Below are 19,387 nucleotides of genomic sequence, written 5' to 3'. Positions count from 1 at the left end.
GATAGTGGAAAGGAATGGAATGCAAAGATTTACGGAACGTCGAATGGAATGTGGAATGGAACGTGTAATGGAACAGAATGTGGAATGCAATGGAATGGAATGTGGAATGGAATGTGGAATGGAATGGAAAGAAATGGAATGGAATGAGGAATGGAATGCAACGTATTGGAATGGAATGAACGTGAAAAGTAATGTTGTGGAAAGTGGAATGGAATGTGGAATAGAATGGAATGGAATGTGGAATGAATGTTGAATGGAATGTAATGGAATGGGTAATGCAATGGAATGAAATGTGGAATGGAAAGTGGAATGAAATGGCATGCAATGTGGAATGGAACGTGAAATAGATTTCAATGGAATGTGGAAAGAAATGGAATGCGATGTGGAATGGAACATGGAAGGGAATGGACTGGAACGTGGAGTGGAATGGATAGGAATGTGGAATGGAACGTGTAATGGAATGGAATGGAAAGTGGAATGTAACATAAAGAAACGTGGAAAGGAATGGAATGGAATGTGGAATGGAATTTGGAATGGTATGGAATGGAATGTGGAATGTAGTGGAATGGAATGGAATGTTGGAATGGACTGGAATGCAATGTGGAATGGAATGTGGATTGCAAGGGCGTGCAATGTGCAATAGAATGTGGAATGGAATGGAAAGGAAAGTGGATTGGAAACTGGAATGGGATGAAAAGGAATGTTGAATGCAATGTGGAATGGAAAGTGGAATGGAACGTAGTGGAAAGTGGAATGGAATGGAATGGAAAGTGGAATTGAAGGGAATGGAGTGTGGAATGGAATGTAATGGAATGTGGAATGGAATGGAATATAATGTGGAATGGAATGTGGAATGGAATGGAATGGAATGTGGAATGGAATGGAATGGAATGTGGAATGGAAAGTGGAATGGAATGGAATGAAATGCGGAATGGAATATGGAATGGAAGAGAATGGAAGGTGAAATGGTATCTGCAATGGAATGGAATGGAAAGTGGAATAGAATGGTTCGGAATGTGCAAAGGAATGTGGAATGGAATGGAATGGAATGTGGAATGGAATGGAATGGAATGGAATGGAATGTGGAATGGAATGTGGAATGGAATGGAATGAAATATAGAATGGAATGTGTAATAGAATGCAATGGAACAGAGTGGAATGTGGAATGAAATGGAAAGGAATGTACAATGGAATTGAGTGTAATGTGGAATGGAATGCAGTGTAATGTGGAATGGAATGGAAAGGAGTGGAATGGGGAATGGAATGGAATGGAATGGGGAATGGAAGGCAACGGAGAGTGTAAAGCAATGGAATGGAATGAAATGGAATTTGAAATCGAATAGAGTGGAATGTGGAATGGAATGGAGTGTAATGTGGAATGGAATCTGGAACGGAATGTGGAATGGAATTTAGTGGAATGTGGAATGGAATGTGGAATGGAATGGAATGGAACGTGGAGTGGAATGCAATGGAATGCGGACTGGAACCTGAAATGGAATGGAATGGAACGTGGAATGGAATGGAATGGAATGTGGATTGGAATGTGGAATTGAAGGTGGAATGGAATGGAATGTTGGAATGGAATGGAATGCAATGTGGAATGTAATGGAATGTAATGGAATGTTGGAATGGAATGGAATGCAATGTGGAATGGAATGTGGAACGGAATGGTGTGGAATGAGGAATGGAATGCAGAATGAAATGGAAAGGAATCTGGAATGGAAAGTGGAATGGAATGGAATGGAATGGAATGTGGAATGGAACGTGGAATGGAACGTGGAATGGAACGTGGAATGCAACGTGGAATGGAAAGTGAAATGGAATGTGGAATGGAACGTGGACTGGAAAGTGGAATGGAATGCCATGGAACGTGGAATTGGAAGTGGAATAAAATGTGAAAGAGTCGTGGTATGGAATGGAGTGTAATGTGGAATGGAATGGAATGGAATATGGAATGGAATGGAATGGAAAGGAATGAAATGAGGAATAGAATGGAATGGAATGTGGAATGCAACGTGGAATGGAATTGAATGGAATGTGGAATGGAATGTGGAATTGAATGGAATGGAATGTGGAGTGGAATGTGGAACGGAAAGGAATGGAACGTCAAATGGAATGTGGAAAGGAATGTGGAATGGAAAGTGGAATGGAATGGAATAGAATGCGGAATGGAATGGAACAGAGTGAAATGTGGAATAGAATGGAAAGGAATGTGGAATGGAATGTGGAATGGAATGAAGTGGAGCGGAATGTGTAATGGAATGGAATGGAACGTGGAATGGAATGCAGCGGAGTGTGGAATGTAGTGGAATGGAATAAAATAAAATTTGAAAAGGAATGGAATGGAATGTGGAATGAAATGGAATGGAATGGAATGTAGAATGGAATATAGATTGGAATTGAATGGAATGTGGAATGAAATGTGGAATGGAGAGGAATGGAACGTGGAACGGAACATGAATGTTATGGAATGGAATGTCGAATGCAACATGGAATGGAACTTGGAAAGGAACGTTTAAGGACACGTAGAATGGAACGTGGAATGGAATGTGGAATTGAATGTGTAATGGATTGGAATGGAACATGGAACGGAATAGAAAGGAATGGAATTGAATGGAATGTGGAATGGAATGGAATGGAATGTGGAATGGAACGTAATGGAATGTGGAATGGAATAATGTAATGTAATGTGGAATGGATTGGAATGGAATGTGGAATGGAATGGAAAGGAATGTGCAATGGAATGGAATATAATGTGGAATGGAATGTGGAATGGAAAGGAATGGAACGTGGAATGGAATGTGGAATGCAATGGAAAGGAATGAGTAATGGAATGTGGAATGGAATGGAATGGAATGTGGAAAGGAACATGGAATGGAATTGAATGTGGAATGCAATGTGGAATGGAAGGTTGATTGGAATGGAATGTGTAATGGATTGTGGGATTGAATGTGGAATGGAATGTTGAAAGGAATGGAATGGAATGTGGAATGGAATGTGAAATGAGATGGAAAGGAATGTGGAACGGAAAGGAGTGGAATGTGTAATGGAACATGGAGTGGAATGGAATGGAATGTGGAATGGAACGTGGAATGGAATGGGAAATGGAACGTGGAATGGAATGGAATGTGGAATGGAATGTGGAATTTAACGTGGAATGGAGTGTAATGGAAAGAGGAATGAATTGGAATGTGGAATGGATTGTGAAATGGAATGTGGAATGTACTGTGGAATAGAATAGAATGTAATGTGGAATGGAACATGGAGTGGAATGGAATGGAATGTGAAATGAAACGTGGAATGGAATTGGCAATGGAATGTGGAATGGAATTTAAGGGGAAGGGAATGTGGAATGTAAAGAGGAATGGAGAGGAATGGAAAGAGAATTGTAATGGTATGTGGAATGGATTGTGGAATGCAATGTGGAATGGAATGGAATGGAATGTTAAATGGAATGTGGAATGAAATGGAATGGAAAGTGGAAAGGAATGGAATGGAATGTGTAGTGCAATGTGGAGTGGAATGGAATTGAATATGGAAAGTAACGTGGAGTAGAAAATCGAATGGAACGTGGAATGGAATGGAACGGAATGGAATGTGGAATGCAATGGAATGGAATGTTGGATGGAATTGAATGTAATGTGGAATGGAATGAAATGCAATGCGAAATGGAATGGAATGCAATGTGGAATGGAATGGAATGGAATGTGGAATGGAATATTGACTGCAATGGAATGGAATGTGGAATGGAATGTGGAATAGAATGGAATGGAAAGTGCAACGGAATAGAATGGAATGTGGAATACAATGTGAAATTGAATGGAATGGAATGTGGAATGTAATGTGAAATGGAATTAAATGGAGTGGGGAATGGTATGAGGAATGGAATGGAATGGAATGTGGAATGGAACGTGGAATGGAATTTGTAACGGAATGTGGAATGGAACGTGGAATGGAATGGAATATGGAATGCAATGTGGAATGGAATGGAATGGAATGCAAAGTGGAATGGAAAGGAATGGAATGTGGAATGAAATGGAATGGAATGTGGAATGGAATGGAATGGAATGGAATGTGGAATGGAATGTGAAATGGAATTTGAAATGGAATGGAATGGAATGTGGAATTGAATGTGGAATGGAACGTGGAATACAATGGAATGGAATGTGGAATGGAATGGAATGGAATGCGGAATGGAATGGAATGGAATATGGAATGGAATGGAAAGCAAACTGGAATGGAATATGGAATGGAATGGAATTTGGAATGGAATGTGGAACGGAATGGAATGTAATTGGAATGGAATGGAATCTGGAATGGAATGTGGAATGGAAAGTGGAATAGAATGGAAAGGAATGTGGAATGGAATACAATGGAATGTGAAATGCAACGTGTAGTGGAATGGAATGGTATGTGAAAAGGAACGTGGAATGGAATGTGGAATGGAAAGTGGAATGAAATGGAAAGTGGAATGGAATGTGGAATGGAAAGTTGACTGGAATGGAATGTGGAATGGATTGTTGAACGGAATGTGGAATGCAATGTTGAATGTAATGTAATGGAAAGCAGAATGGGATGTGGAATGAGATGGAAAGTAATGTAGAATGGAATGGAATGGAATGTCTAATGCAACGTGGAATGGAATGTCGAAAGGAACGTGGAATGGAATAGAAAGTGGAATGGAATGTGGAATGGAAAGTTGAATGGAATGGAAAGTCAAATGGATTGTGAAATGGAAAGTGGAATGGAACGTGGAATATAATGGAATGGAATGCGGAATGGAATGTTGAATATAATGGTATCGAATGCGGAATGGAATTGATTGGAATGTGGAATGGAATGTGGAATGGAATGTAATGTGGAATGGAATGTGGAATGGAATTGAATGGAATGTGGAATGGCATGTGTAATTTATTGGAATGGAAAGTGAAATGGAACGTGGAGTGGAATGTGTAATGGAATGAGGAATGGAATGGAATAGAATGTGGAATGTAATGTGGAATTGAATGGAATGGAATGGAATGCAATGGAATGTGGAATGGAATGGAATGGAATATGAAAAGGAATGGAATTGAAGAGAATGTGGAATAGAATGTTGAATGGAATGGAATGGAATTTGGAATGGAATGAATTGGAATGTGGAATGGAATGGAATGTGGAATGGATTGTGGAATGGAATGAGGAATGGAATGGAATGGAATGGAATGTGGAATGGAATGGAATGGAATGTGCAATGCAATGTGGAATGGAATGGAATAGAATGTGCATTGCAATGTTTAATGGAATGGAATGGAATGTGAAAAATAATGGAATGGAAAGTGGAATGGAATGGACTCTAATGTGTAATGGAATGGAACAGAATGTGGAATGGAATGGAATGGAATGTGGAATGGAATGTGGAAGGGAAAGTGGAATGGAACGTGGAATGGAACGAGGAAAGGAACGTGGAATGTAATGGGAATAGTAATTGGAAAGGAATGCAACGGAATTTAATGGAAAGTGAAATATAATGGAATGGCATGTGGAATGGAATGTGGAATGGAAGGGAATGGAATGTGGAATGGAATGGAATGGAATATGGAATGGAATGGACTGGAATGTGGAATGGAATTGAATGGAATGGAATTTGGAAAGGAATGGAATGGAATGTGCAATGGAACGTAGAATGGAATGTAATGGAATGTGGAATGGAACATGGAATGGAATGTGGACTGGAAGGTGGAATGAAATGGAAAGTGGAATGAAAACTGGAATGGAATGGAATGTGGAACGGATTGTGGAATTTTTTGGAATGGAATAGAAAGTGGAATGGATTGGAATGGAATGTGGAATGTAATGGAATGGAAAGTGGAATGGAGTGGAATGTAATGGAATATGGAATGGTATGGAATGGAATGGAATGGAACATGGAATGGAATGGAAAGAAAGTTGGAATAGAATGCGGAAAGGAGTGGAATGGAAAGCCGAATGAAATAGATTGAAAGGTGGAATGGAATGGAATAGAATGTGAAATGAAATGCGGAATACAATGGAACGGAATGTGGAATGGAATGTGGAATGGAAGGGAATGGAATGTGGAATGGAATGTGGAATGGAAAGGAATGTGGAATGGAAATGAATGGCATGTGAAATGAAATGTGGAATGGAATCTAATGGAATGTGGAATAGAAGATGGAATTGAATGCAATGGAATGTGGAATGGAAAGTGTAATATAAGAGAATTGAATGTGTAATGGAATGTGGAATATAATGGAATGGAATGTGTAATCAGATGTCTGATGGAATGGAATGGAATGTGAAATGGAATGGATTGGAAAGTGGAATGGAATGGGGAATGGAACGTGATATGCAATGTGGAATGGAACGTGGAATGGAAAGTGGAATGTGAGGGATTGGAAAGTGAAATTGAACGTGGAATGGAACGTAGAATGGAACAGGGAATGGAACTTGGTATGGAAAGTGAACGGAACGTGGAATGGAATGGAATGGAATGTGGAATGGAATGGAATCGAATGTGGAATGGAATGGAATTTGTAATGGAATGGAATGGAATATGGAATGGAATTTGGAATGGAACGTGGAATGTAGTGGTATGTGGAATGGATTGTAGAATGGAATGGAATGCAATGTTTTATGGAACGACGAATGGATCGTGGAATGGAACATGGAATGGAATAGAATGTGGAATGGAATGTGGAATGGAACATGGAATATAATAGAATGTGGTATGGATTGTGGAACGGAATGGAATGGAATGGAATGTGGAATGGAATGCAATGGAATGTTCAATGGAATGGAAAGTGGAATGGAATTGAAAGGAATGTGGAATGATATGTTATGGAAGGGAATGTGGAATGGAATGGAATGGAATGTGGAATGGAATGGAATGGAATATGGAATGGAATGGAATGCAATGTGGAATGGAATGAAGTGGAATGCAATGTGGAATTCAACAGAATTAGATGTGGAATGGAATATGAAATGGAATGGAATTAAATGTGGAATGGAACGGGGAATGGAATGTGGAATGGAAAATGGAATGGAACTTGGAATGGAAAGTGAAATGCAATTGGAATGAAATGTGGAATGGACTGGAATGAAATTTAAGGCAATGTGAAATGGATTGGAATGGAATGTGGAATGGAATGTGAAATGGAATGGAATGGAATGTGGAATGGAATGTGGAATGGAATGGTATGAAATGGAATGGAATGAGGAATGGAAAGGAATGGATTGGAATGGAATGAAGGTGAAATGTAATGGTGTGGAACGTGAAATAGAATGTGGAATAGAATGGAATGTGGAATGAATGCTGAATGGAATTGAATGGAACGTGAAATAGAATTCAATGCAATGTGGAAAGGAATGGAATGGAATATGGAATGGAACGTGGAATGGAATGGAATGTAACATGGAATAGAAAGCGGAATGTAGCGTGGAATTTAATGGAAAGAAACGTGGAATGGAACGTGATATGCAACATGGAATGGAACGTGGAATGGAAAGTGGAATCTCAAGGATTGGAACGTGAAAATGAAAGTGGAAGGGAATGTACAAAGGAACAGGGAATGGAACGTGGAATGCAACATGAATGGAACGTGGAATTGTATGGAATGGAATGTGGAATGGTAAGGAATGGAATCTGGAATGGTATGGAATGGAATGGAACGTGGAATTGTATGGAATGGAAAGTGAAATGGTAAGGAATGGAATCTGGAATGGTATGGAATGGAATGGAAGGTGGACTGGTATGTAATGGAATGGAATGGAATGTGGAATGGAATGGAATCGAATGTGGAGTGGAATGGAATGTGTAATGGAATGGAATGGAATATGAAAGGGAATGTGGAATGGAACGTGGAATGCAGTGCAATGTGGAATGGATTGTGGAATGGAATGGAATGCAATCATTTACGGAACGTCAAACGGAATGTGGAATGAAACGTGTAATGGAATAGAATGTGGAATGGAATTTGGAATGGAACGTGGAAAAGAACGCAATGTGGAATGGATCGTGGAATGGAGTGGAATGGAATGGAAAGTGGAATGGTAAGGAATGGAATCTGGAATGGTATGGAATGGAATGGAATGTGGACTGGTATGTAAAGGAATGGAATGGAAAGTGGAATGGAATGGAATCGAATGTGGAGTGGAATGGAATGTGTAATGGAATGGAATGGAATATGAAAGGGAATGTGGAACGGAACGTGGAAAGCAGTGGAATGTGGAATGGATAGTGGAAAGGAATGGAATGCAAAGATTTACGGAACGTCGAATGGAATGTGGAATGGAACGTGTAATGGAACAGAATGTGGAATGCAATGGAATGGAATGTGGAATGGAATGTGGAATGGAATGGAAAGAAATGGAATGGAATGAGGAATGGAATGCAACGTATTGGAATGGAATGAACGTGAAAAGTAATGTTGTGGAAAGTGGAATGGAATGTGGAATAGAATGGAATGGAATGTGGAATGAATGTTGAATGGAATGGAATGGAATGGGTAATGCAATGGAATGAAATGTGGAATGGAAAGTGGAATGAAATGGCATGCAATGTGGAATGGAACGTGAAATAGATTGCAATGGAATGTGGAAAGAAATGGAATGCGATGTGGAATGGAACATGGAAGGGAATGGAATGGAACGTGGAGTGGAATGGATAGGAATGTGGAATGGAACGTGTAATGGAATGGAATGGAAAGTGGAATGTAACATAAAGAAACGTGGAAAGGAATGGAATGGAATGTGGAATGGAATGTGGAATGGAATTTGTAATGGTATGGAATGGAACGTGGAATGTAGTGGAATGGAATGGAATGTTGGAATGGACTGGAATGCAATGTGGAATGGAATGTGGATTGCAAGGGCGTGCAATGTGCAATAGAATGTGGAATGGAATGGAAAGGAAAGTGGATTGGAAACTGGAATGGGATGAAAAGGAATGTTGAATGCAATGTGGAATGGAAAGTGGAATGGAACGTAGTGGAAAGTGGAATGGAATGGAATGGAAAGTGGAATGGAAGGGAATGGAGTGTGGAATGGAATGTAATGGAATGTGGAATGGAATGGAATATAATGTGGAATGGAATGTGGAATGGAATGGAATGGAATGTGGAATGGAATGGAATGTGGAATGGAAAGTGGAATGGAATGGAATGAAATGCGGAATGGAATATGGAATGGAAGAGAATGGAAGGTGAAATGGTATCTGGAATGGAATGGAATGGAAAGTGGAATAGAATGGTTCGGAATGTGCAAAGGAATGTGGAATGGAATGGAATGGAATGTGGAATGGAATGGAATGGAATGTGGAATGGAATGGAATGGAATGGAATGGAATGTGGAATGGAATGTGGAATGGAATGGAATGAAATATAGAATGGAATGTGTAATAGAATGCAATGGAACAGAGTGGAATGTGGAATGAAATGGAAAGGAATGTACAATGGAATGGAGTGTAATGTGGAATGGAATGCAGTGTAATGTGGAATGGAATGGAAAGGAGTGGAATGGGGAATGGAATGGAATGGAATGGGGAATGGAAGGCAACGGAGAGTGTAAAGCAATGGAATGGAATGAAATGGAATTTGAAATCGAATAGAGTGGAATGTGGAATGGAATGGAGTGTAATGTGGAATGGAATCTGGAACGGAATGTGGAATGGAATTTAGTGGAATGTGGAATGGAATGTGGAATGGAATGGAATGGAACGTGGAGTGGAATGCAATGGAATGCGGATTGGAACCTGAAATGGAATGGAATGGAACGTGGAATGGAATGGAATGGAATGTGGATTGGAATGTGGAATTGAAGGTGGAATGGAATGGAATGTTGGAATGGAATGGAATGCAATGTGGAATGTAATGGAATGTAATGGAATGTTGGAATGGAATGGAATGCAATGTGGAATGGAATGTGGAACGGAATGGTGTGGAATGAGGAATGGAATGCAGAATGAAATGGAAAGGAATCTGGAATGGAAAGTGGAATGGAATGGAATGGAATGGAATGTGGAATGGAACGTGGAATGGAACGTGGAATGGAACGTGGAATGGAACGTGGAATGCAACGTGGAATGGAAAGTGAAATGGAATGTGGAATGGAACGTGGACTGGAAAGTGGAATGGAATGCCATGGAACGTGGAATTGGAAGTGGAATAAAATGTGAAAGAGTCGTGGTATGGAATGGAGTGTAATGTGGAATGGAATGGAATGGAATATGGAATGGAATGGAATGGAAAGGAATGAAATGAGGAATAGAATGGAATGGAATGTGGAATGCAACGTGGAATGGAATTGAATGGAATGTGGAATGGAATGTGGAATTGAATGGAATGGAATGTGGAGTGGAATGTGGAACGGAAAGGAATGGAACGTCAAATGGAATGTGGAAAGGAATGTGGAATGGAAAGTGGAATGGAATGGAATAGAATGAGGAATGGAATGGAATAGAATGCGGAATGGAATGGAACAGAGTGAAATGTGGAATAGAATGGAAAGGAATGTTTAATGGAATGTGGAATGGAATGAAGTGGAGCGGAATGTGTAATGGAATGGAATGGAACGTGGAATGGAATGCAGCGGAGTGTGGAATGTAGTGGAATGGAATAAAATAAAATTTGAAAAGGAATGGAATGGAATGTGGAATGAAATGGAATGGAATGGAATGTAGAATGGAATATAGATTGGAATTGAATGGAATGTGGAATGAAATGTGGAATGGAGAGGAATGGAACGTGGAACGGAACATGAATGTTATGGAATGGAATGTCGAATGCAACATGGAATGGAACTTGGAAAGGAACGTTTAAGGACACGTAGAATGGAACGTGGAATGGAATGTGGAATTGAATGTGTAATGGATTGGAATGGAACATGGAACGGAATAGAAAGGAATGGAATTGAATGGAATGTGGAATGGAATGGAATGGAATGTGGAATGGAACGTAATGGAATGTGGAATGGAATAATGTAATGTAATGAGGAATGGATTGGAATGGAATGTGGAATGGAATGGAAAGGAATGTGCAATGGAATGGAATATAATGTGGAATGGAATGTGGAATGGAAAGGAATGGAACGTGGAATGGAATGTGGAATGGAATGGAAAGGAATGAGTAATGGAATGTGGAATGGAATGGAATGGAATGTGGAAAGGAACATGGAATGGAATTGAATGTGGAATGCAATGTGGAATGGAAGGTTGATTGGAATGGAATGTGTAATGGATTGTGGGATTGAATGTGGAATGGAATGTTGAAAGGAATGGAATGGAATGTGGAATGGAATGTGAAATGAGATGGAAAGGAATGTGGAACGGAAAGGAGTGGAATGTGTAATGGAACATGGAGTGGAATGGAATGGAATGTGGAATGGAACGTGGAATGGAATGGGAAATGGAACGTGGAATGGAATGGAATGTGGAATGGAATGTGGAATTTAACGTGGAATGGAGTGTAATGGAAAGAGGAATGAATTGGAATGTGGAATGGATTGTGAAATGGAATGTGGAATGTACTGTGGAATAGAATAGAATGTAATGTGGAATGGAACATGGAGTGGAATGGAATGGAATGTGAAATGAAACGTGGAATGGAATTGGCAATGGAATGTGGAATGGAATTTAAGGGGAAGGGAATGTGGAATGTAAAGAGGAATGGAGAGGAATGGAAAGAGAATTGTAATGGTATGTGGAATGGATTGTGGAATGCAATGTGGAATGGAATGGAATGGAATGTTAAATGGAATGTGGAATGAAATGGAATGGAAAGTGGAAAGGAATGGAATGGAATGTGTAGTGCAATGTGGAGTGGAATGGAATTGAATATGGAAAGTAACGTGGAGTAGAAAATCGAATGGAACGTGGAATGGAATGGAACGGAATGGAATGTGGAATGCAATGGAATGGAATGTTGGATGGAATTGAATGTAATGTGGAATGGAATGAAATGCAATGCGAAATGGAATGGAATGCAATGTGGAATGGAATGGAATGGAATGTGGAATGGAATATTGACTGCAATGGAATGGAATGTGGAATGGAATGTGGAATAGAATGGAATGGAAAGTGCAACGGAATAGAATGGAATGTGGAATACAATGTGAAATTGAATGGAATGGAATGTGGAATGTAATGTGAAATGGAATTAAATGGAGTGGGGAATGGTATGAGGAATGGAATGGAATGGAATGTGGAATGGAACGTGGAATGGAATTTGTAACGGAATGTGGAATGGAACGTGGAATGGAATGGAATATGGAATGCAATGTGGAATGGAATGGAATGGAATGCAAAGTGGAATGGGAAGGAATGGAATGTGGAATGAAATGGAATGGAATGTGGAATGGAATGGAATGGAATGGAATGTGGAATGGAATGTGAAATGGAATATGAAATGGAATGGAATGGAATGTGGAATTGAATGTGGAATGGAACGTGGAATACAATGGAATGGAATGTGGAATGGAATGGAATGGAATGCGGAATGGAATGGAATGGAATATGGAATGGAATGGAAAGCAAACTGGAATGGAATATGGAATGGAATGGAATTTGGAATGGAATGTGGAACGGAATGGAATGTAATTGGAATGGAATGGAATCTGGAATGGAATGTGGAATGGAAAGTGGAATAGAATGGAAAGGAATGTGGAATGGAATACAATGGAATGTGAAATGCAACGTGTAGTGGAATGGAATGGTATGTGAAAAGGAACGTGGAATGGAATGTGGAATGGAAAGTGGAATGAAATGGAAAGTGGAATGGAATGTGGAATGGAAAGTTGACTGGAATGGAATGTGGAATGGATTGTTGAACGGAATGTGGAATGCAATGTTGAATGTAATGTAATGGAAAGCAGAATGGGATGTGGAATGAGATGGAAAGTAATGTAGAATGGAATGGAATGGAATGTCTAATGCAACGTGGAATGGAATGTCGAAAGGAACGTGGAATGGAATAGAAAGTGGAATGGAATGTGGAATGGAAAGTTGAATGGAATGGAAAGTCAAATGGATTGTGAAATGGAAAGTGGAATGGAACGTGGAATATAATGGAATGGAATGCGGAATGGAATGTTGAATATAATGGTATCGAATGCGGAATGGAATTGATTGGAATGTGGAATGGAATGTGGAATGGAATGGAATGTGGAATGGAATGTGGAATGGAATTGAATGGAATGTGGAATGGCATGTGTAATTTATTGGAATGGAAAGTGAAATGGAACGTGGAGTGGAATGTGTAATGGAATGAGGAATGGAATGGAATAGAATGTGGAATGTAATGTGGAATTGAATGGAATGGAATGGAATGCAATGGAATGTGGAATGGAATGGAATGGAATATGAAAAGGAATGGAATTGAAGAGAATGTGGAATAGAATGTTGAATGGAATGGAATGGAATTTGGAATGGAATGAATTGGAATGTGGAATGGAATGGAATGTGGAATGGATTGTGGAATGGAATGAGGAATGGAATGGAATGGAATGGAATGTGGAATGGAATGGAATGGAATGTGCAATGCAATGTGGAATGGAATGGAATAGAATGTGCATTGCAATGTTTAATGGAATGGAATGGAATGTGAAAAATAATGGAATGGAAAGTGGAATGGAATGGACTCTAATGTGTAATGGAATGGAACAGAATGTGGAATGGAATGGAATGGAATGTGGAATGGAATGTGGAAGGGAAAGTGGAATGGAACGTGGAATGGAATGAGGAAAGGAACGTGGAATGTAATGGGAATAGTAATTGGAAAGGAATGCAACGGAATTTAATGGAAAGTGAAATATAATGGAATGGCATGTGGAATGGAATGTGGAATGGAAGGGAATGGAATGTGGAATGGAATGGAATGGAATATGGAATGGAATGGACTGGAATGTGGAATGGAATTGAATGGAATGGAATTTGGAAAGGAATGGAATGGAATGTGCAATGGAACGTAGAATGGAATGTAATGGAATGTGGAATGGAACATGGAATGGAATGTGGACTGGAAGGTGGAATGAAATGGAAAGTGGAATGAAAACTGGAATGGAATGGAATGTGGAACGGATTGTGGAATTTTTTGGAATGGAATAGAAAGTGGAATGGATTGGAATGGAATGTGGAATGTAATGGAATGGAAAGTGGAATGGAGTGGAATGTAATGGAATATGGAATGGAATGGAATGGAATGGAATGGAACATGGAATGGAATGGAAAGAAAGTTGGAATAGAATGCGGAAAGGAGTGGAATGGAAAGCCGAATGAAATAGATTGAAAGGTGGAATGGAATGGAATAGAATGTGAAATGAAATGCGGAATACAATGGAACGGAATGTGGAATGGAATGTGGAATGGAAGGGAATGGAATGTGGAATGGAATGTGAAATGGAAAGGAATGTGGAATGGAAATGAATGGCATGTGAAATGAAATGTGGAATGGAATCTAATGGAATGTGGAATAGAAGATGGAATTGAATGCAATGGAATGTGGAATGGAAAGTGTAATATAAGAGAATTGAATGTGTAATGGAATGTGGAATATAATGGAATGGAATGTGTAATCAGATGTCTGATGGAATGGAATGGAATGTGAAATGGAATGGATTGGAAAGTGGAATGGAATGGGGAATGGAACGTGATATGCAATGTGGAATGGAACGTGGAATGGAAAGTGGAATGTGAGGGATTGGAAAGTGAAATTGAACGTGGAATGGAACGTAGAATGGAACAGGGATTGCAACTTGGTATGGAAAGTGAACGGAACGTGGAATGGAATGAAATGGAATGTGGAATGGAATGGAATCGAATGTGGAATGGAATGGAATTTGTAATGGAATGGAATGGAATATGGAATGGAATTTGGAATGGAACGTGGAATGTAGTGGTATGTGGAATGGATTGTAGAATGGAATGGAATGCAATGTTTTATGGAACGACGAATGGATCGTGGAATGGAACATGGAATGGAATAGAATGTGGAATGGAATGTGGAATGGAACATGGAATATAATAGAATGTGGTATGGATTGTGGAACGGAATGGAATGGAATGGAATGTGGAATGGAATGCAATGGAATGTTCAATGGAATGGAAAGTGGAATGGAATTGAAAGGAATGTGGAATGATATGTTATGGAAGGGAATGTGGAATGGAATGGAATGGAATGTGGAATGGAATGGAATGGAATATGGAATGGAATGGAATGCAATGTGGAATGGAATGAAGTGGAATGCAATGTGGAATTCAACAGAATTAGATGTGGAATGGAATATGAAATGGAATGGAATTAAATGTGGAATGGAACGAGGAATGGAATGTGGAATGGAAAATGGAATGGAACTTGGAATGGAAAGTGAAATGCAATTGGAATGAAATGTGGAATGGACTGGAATGAAATTTAAGGCAATGTGAAATGGATTGGAATGGAATGTGGAATGGAATGTGAAATGGAATGGAATGGAATGTGGAATGGAATGTGGAATGGAATGGTATGAAATGGAATGGAATGAGGAATGGAAAGGAATGGATTGGAATGGAATGAAGGTGAAATGTAACGGTGTGGAACGTGAAATAGAATGTGGAATAGAATGGAATGTGGAATGAATGCTGAATGGAATTGAATGGAACGTGAAATAGAATTCAATGCAATGTGGAAAGGAATGGAATGGAATATGGAATGGAACGTGGAATGGAATGGAATGTAACATGGAATAGAAAGCGGAATGTAGCGTGGAATTTAATGGAAAGGAACGTGGAATGGAACGTGATATGCAACATGGAATGGAACGTGGAATGGAAAGTGGAATCTCAAGGATTGGAACGTGAAAATGAAAGTGGAAGGGAATGTACAAAGGAACAGGGAATGGAACGTGGAATGCAACATGAATGGAACGTGGAATTGTATGGAATGGAATGTGGAATGGTAAGGAATGGAATCTGGAATGGTATGGAATGGAATGGAACGTGGAATTGTATGGAATGGAAAGTGAAATGGTAAGGAATGGAATCTGGAATGGTATGGAATGGAATGGAATGTGGACTGGTATGTAATGGAATGGAATGGAATGTGGAATGGAATGGAATCGAATGTGGAGTGGAATGGAATGTGTAATGGAATGGAATGGAATATGAAAGGGAATGTGGAATGGAACGTGGAATGCAGTGCAATGTGGAATGGATTATGGAATGGAATGGAATGCAATCATTTACGGAACGTCAAATGGAATGTGGAATGAAACGTGTAATGGAATAGAATGTGGAATGGAATTTGGAATGGAACGTGGAAAAGAACGCAATGTGGAATGGATCGTGGAATGGAGTGGAATGGAATGGAAAGTGGAATGGTAAGGAATGGAATCTGGAATGGTATGGAATGGAATGGAATGTGGACTGGTATGTAAAGGAATGGAATGGAAAGTGGAATGGAATGGAATCGAATGTGGAGTGGAATGGAATGTGTAATGGAATGGAATGGAATATGAAAGGGAATGTGGAATGGAACGTGGAAAGCAGTGGAATGTGGAATGGATAGTGGAAAGGAATGGAATGCAAAGATTTACGGAACGTCGAATGGAATGTGGAATGGAACGTGTAATGGAACAGAATGTGGAATGCAATGGAATGGAATGTGGAATGGAATGTGGAATGGAATGGAAAGAAATGGAATGGAATGAGGAATGGAATGCAACGTATTGGAATGGAATGAACGTGAAAAGTAATGTTGTGGAAAGTGGAATGGAATGTGGAATAGAATGGAATGGAATGTGGAATGAATGTTGAATGGAATGTAATGGAATGGGTAATGCAATGGAATGAAATGTGGAATGGAAAGTGGAATGAAATGGCATGCAATGTGGAATGGAACGTGAAATAGATTTCAATGGAATGTGGAAAGAAATGGAATGCGATGTGGAATGGAACATGGAAGGGAATGGAATGGAACGTGGAGTGGAATGGATAGGAATGTGGAATGGAACGTGTAATGGAATGGAATGGAAAGTGGAATGTAACATAAAGAAACGTGGAAAGGAATGGAATGGAATGTGGAATGGAATGTGGAATGGAATTTGGAATGGTATGGAATGGAACGTGGAATGTAGTGGAATGGAATGGAATGTTGGAATGGACTGGAATGCAATGTGGAATGGAATGTGGATTGCAAGGGCGTGCAATGTGCAATAGAATGTGGAATGGAATGGAAAGGAAAGTGGATTGGAAACTGGAATGGGATGAAAAGGAATGTTGAATGCAATGTGGAATGGAAAGTGGAATGGAACGTAGTGGAAAGTGGAATGGAATGGAATGGAAAGTGGAATGGAAGGGAATGGAGTGTGGAATGGAATGTAATGGAATGTGGAAAGGAATGGAATATAATGTGGAATGGAATGTGGAATGGAATGGAATGGAATGTGGAATGGAATGGAATGTGGAATGGAAAGTGGAATGGAATGGAATGAAATGCGGAATGGAATATGGAATGGAAGAGAATGGAAGGTGAAATGGTATCTGGAATGGAATGGAATGGAAAGTGGAATAGAATGGTTCGGAATGTGCAAAGGAATGTGGAATGGAATGGAATGGAATGTGGAATGGAATGGAATGGAATGTGGAATGGAATGGAATGGAATGGAATGGAATGTGGAATGGAATGTGGAATGGAATGGAATGAAATATAGAATGGAATGTGTAATAGAATGCAATGGAACAGAGTGGAATGTGGAATGAAATGGAAAGGAATGTACAATGGAATGGAGTGTAATGTGGAATGGAATGCAGTGTAATGTGGAATGGAATGGAAAGGAGTGGAATGGGGAATGGAATGGAATGGAATGGGGAATGGAAGGCAACGGAGAGTGTAAAGCAATGGAATGGAATGAAATGGAATTTGAAATCGAATAGAGTGGAATGTGGAATGGAATGGAGTGTAATGTGGAATGGAATCTGGAACGGAATGTGGAATGGAATTTAGTGGAATGTGGAATGGAATGTGGAATGGAATGGAATGGAACGTGGAGTGGAATGCAATGGAATGCGGATTGGAACCTGAAATGGAATGGAATGGAACGTGGAATGGAATGGAATGGAATGTGGATTGGAATGTGGAATTGAAGGTGGAATGGAATGGAATGTTGGAATGGAATGGAATGCAATGTGGAATGTAATGGAATGTAATGGAATGTTGGAATGGAATGGAATGCAATGTGGAATGGAATGTGGAACGGAATGGTGTGGAATGAGGAATGGAATGCAGAATGAAATGGAAAGGAATCTGGAATGGAAAGTGGAATGGAATGGAATGGAATGGAATGTGGAATGGAACGTGGAATGGAACGTGGAATGGAACGTGGAATGGAACGTGGAATGCAACGTGGAATGGAAAGTGAAATGGAATGTGGAATGGAACGTGGACTGGAAAGTGGAATGGAATGCCATGGAACGTGGAATTGGAAGTGGAATAAAATGTGAAAGAGTCGTGGTATGGAATGGAGTGTAATGTGGAATGGAATGGAATGGAATATGGAATGGAATGGAATGGAAAGGAATGAAATGAGGAATAGAATGGAATGGAATGTGGAATGCAACGTGGAATGGAATTGAATGGAATGTGGAATGGAATGTGGAATTGAATGGAATGGAATGTGGAGTGGAATGTGGAACGGAAAGGAATGGAACGTCAAATGGAATGTGGAAAGGAATGTGGAATGGAAAGTGGAATGGAATGGAATAGAATGCGGAATGGAATGGAATAGAATGCGGAATGGAATGGAACAGAGTGAAATGTGGAATAGAATGGAAAGGAATGTGGAATGGAATGTGGAATGGAATGAAGTGGAGCGGAATGTGTAATGGAATGGAATGGAACGTGGAATGGAATGCAGCGGAGTGTGGAATGTAGTGGAATGGAATAAAATAAAATTTGAAAAGGAATGGAATGGAATGTGGAATGAAATGGAATGGAATGGAATGTAGAATGGAATATAGATTGGAATTGAATGGAATGTGGAATGAAATGTGGAATGGAGAGGAATGGAACGTGGAACGGAACATAAATGTTATGGAATGGAATGTCGAATGCAACATGGAATGGAACTTGGAAAGGAACGTTTAAGGACACGTAGAATGGAACGTGGAATGGAATGTGGAATTGAATGTGTAATGGATTGGAATGGAACATGGAACGGAATAGAAAGGAATGGAATTGAATGGAATGTGGAATGGAATGGAATGGAATGTGGAATGGAATGAATTGGAATGTGGAATGGAATGGAATGTGGAATGGATTGTGGAATGGAATGAGGAATGGAATGGAATGGAATGGAATGTGGAATGGAATGGAATGGAATGTGCAATGCAATGTGGAATGGAATGGAATAGAATGTGCATTGC

The sequence above is a fragment of the Pongo pygmaeus genome, chromosome 17 (genome assembly GCF_028885625.2).
Source record: "Pongo pygmaeus isolate AG05252 chromosome 17, NHGRI_mPonPyg2-v2.0_pri, whole genome shotgun sequence".
Classification (NCBI taxonomy): Eukaryota; Metazoa; Chordata; class Mammalia; order Primates; family Hominidae; genus Pongo; species Pongo pygmaeus.
Note: the sequence above shows the minus strand (reverse complement) of the source record.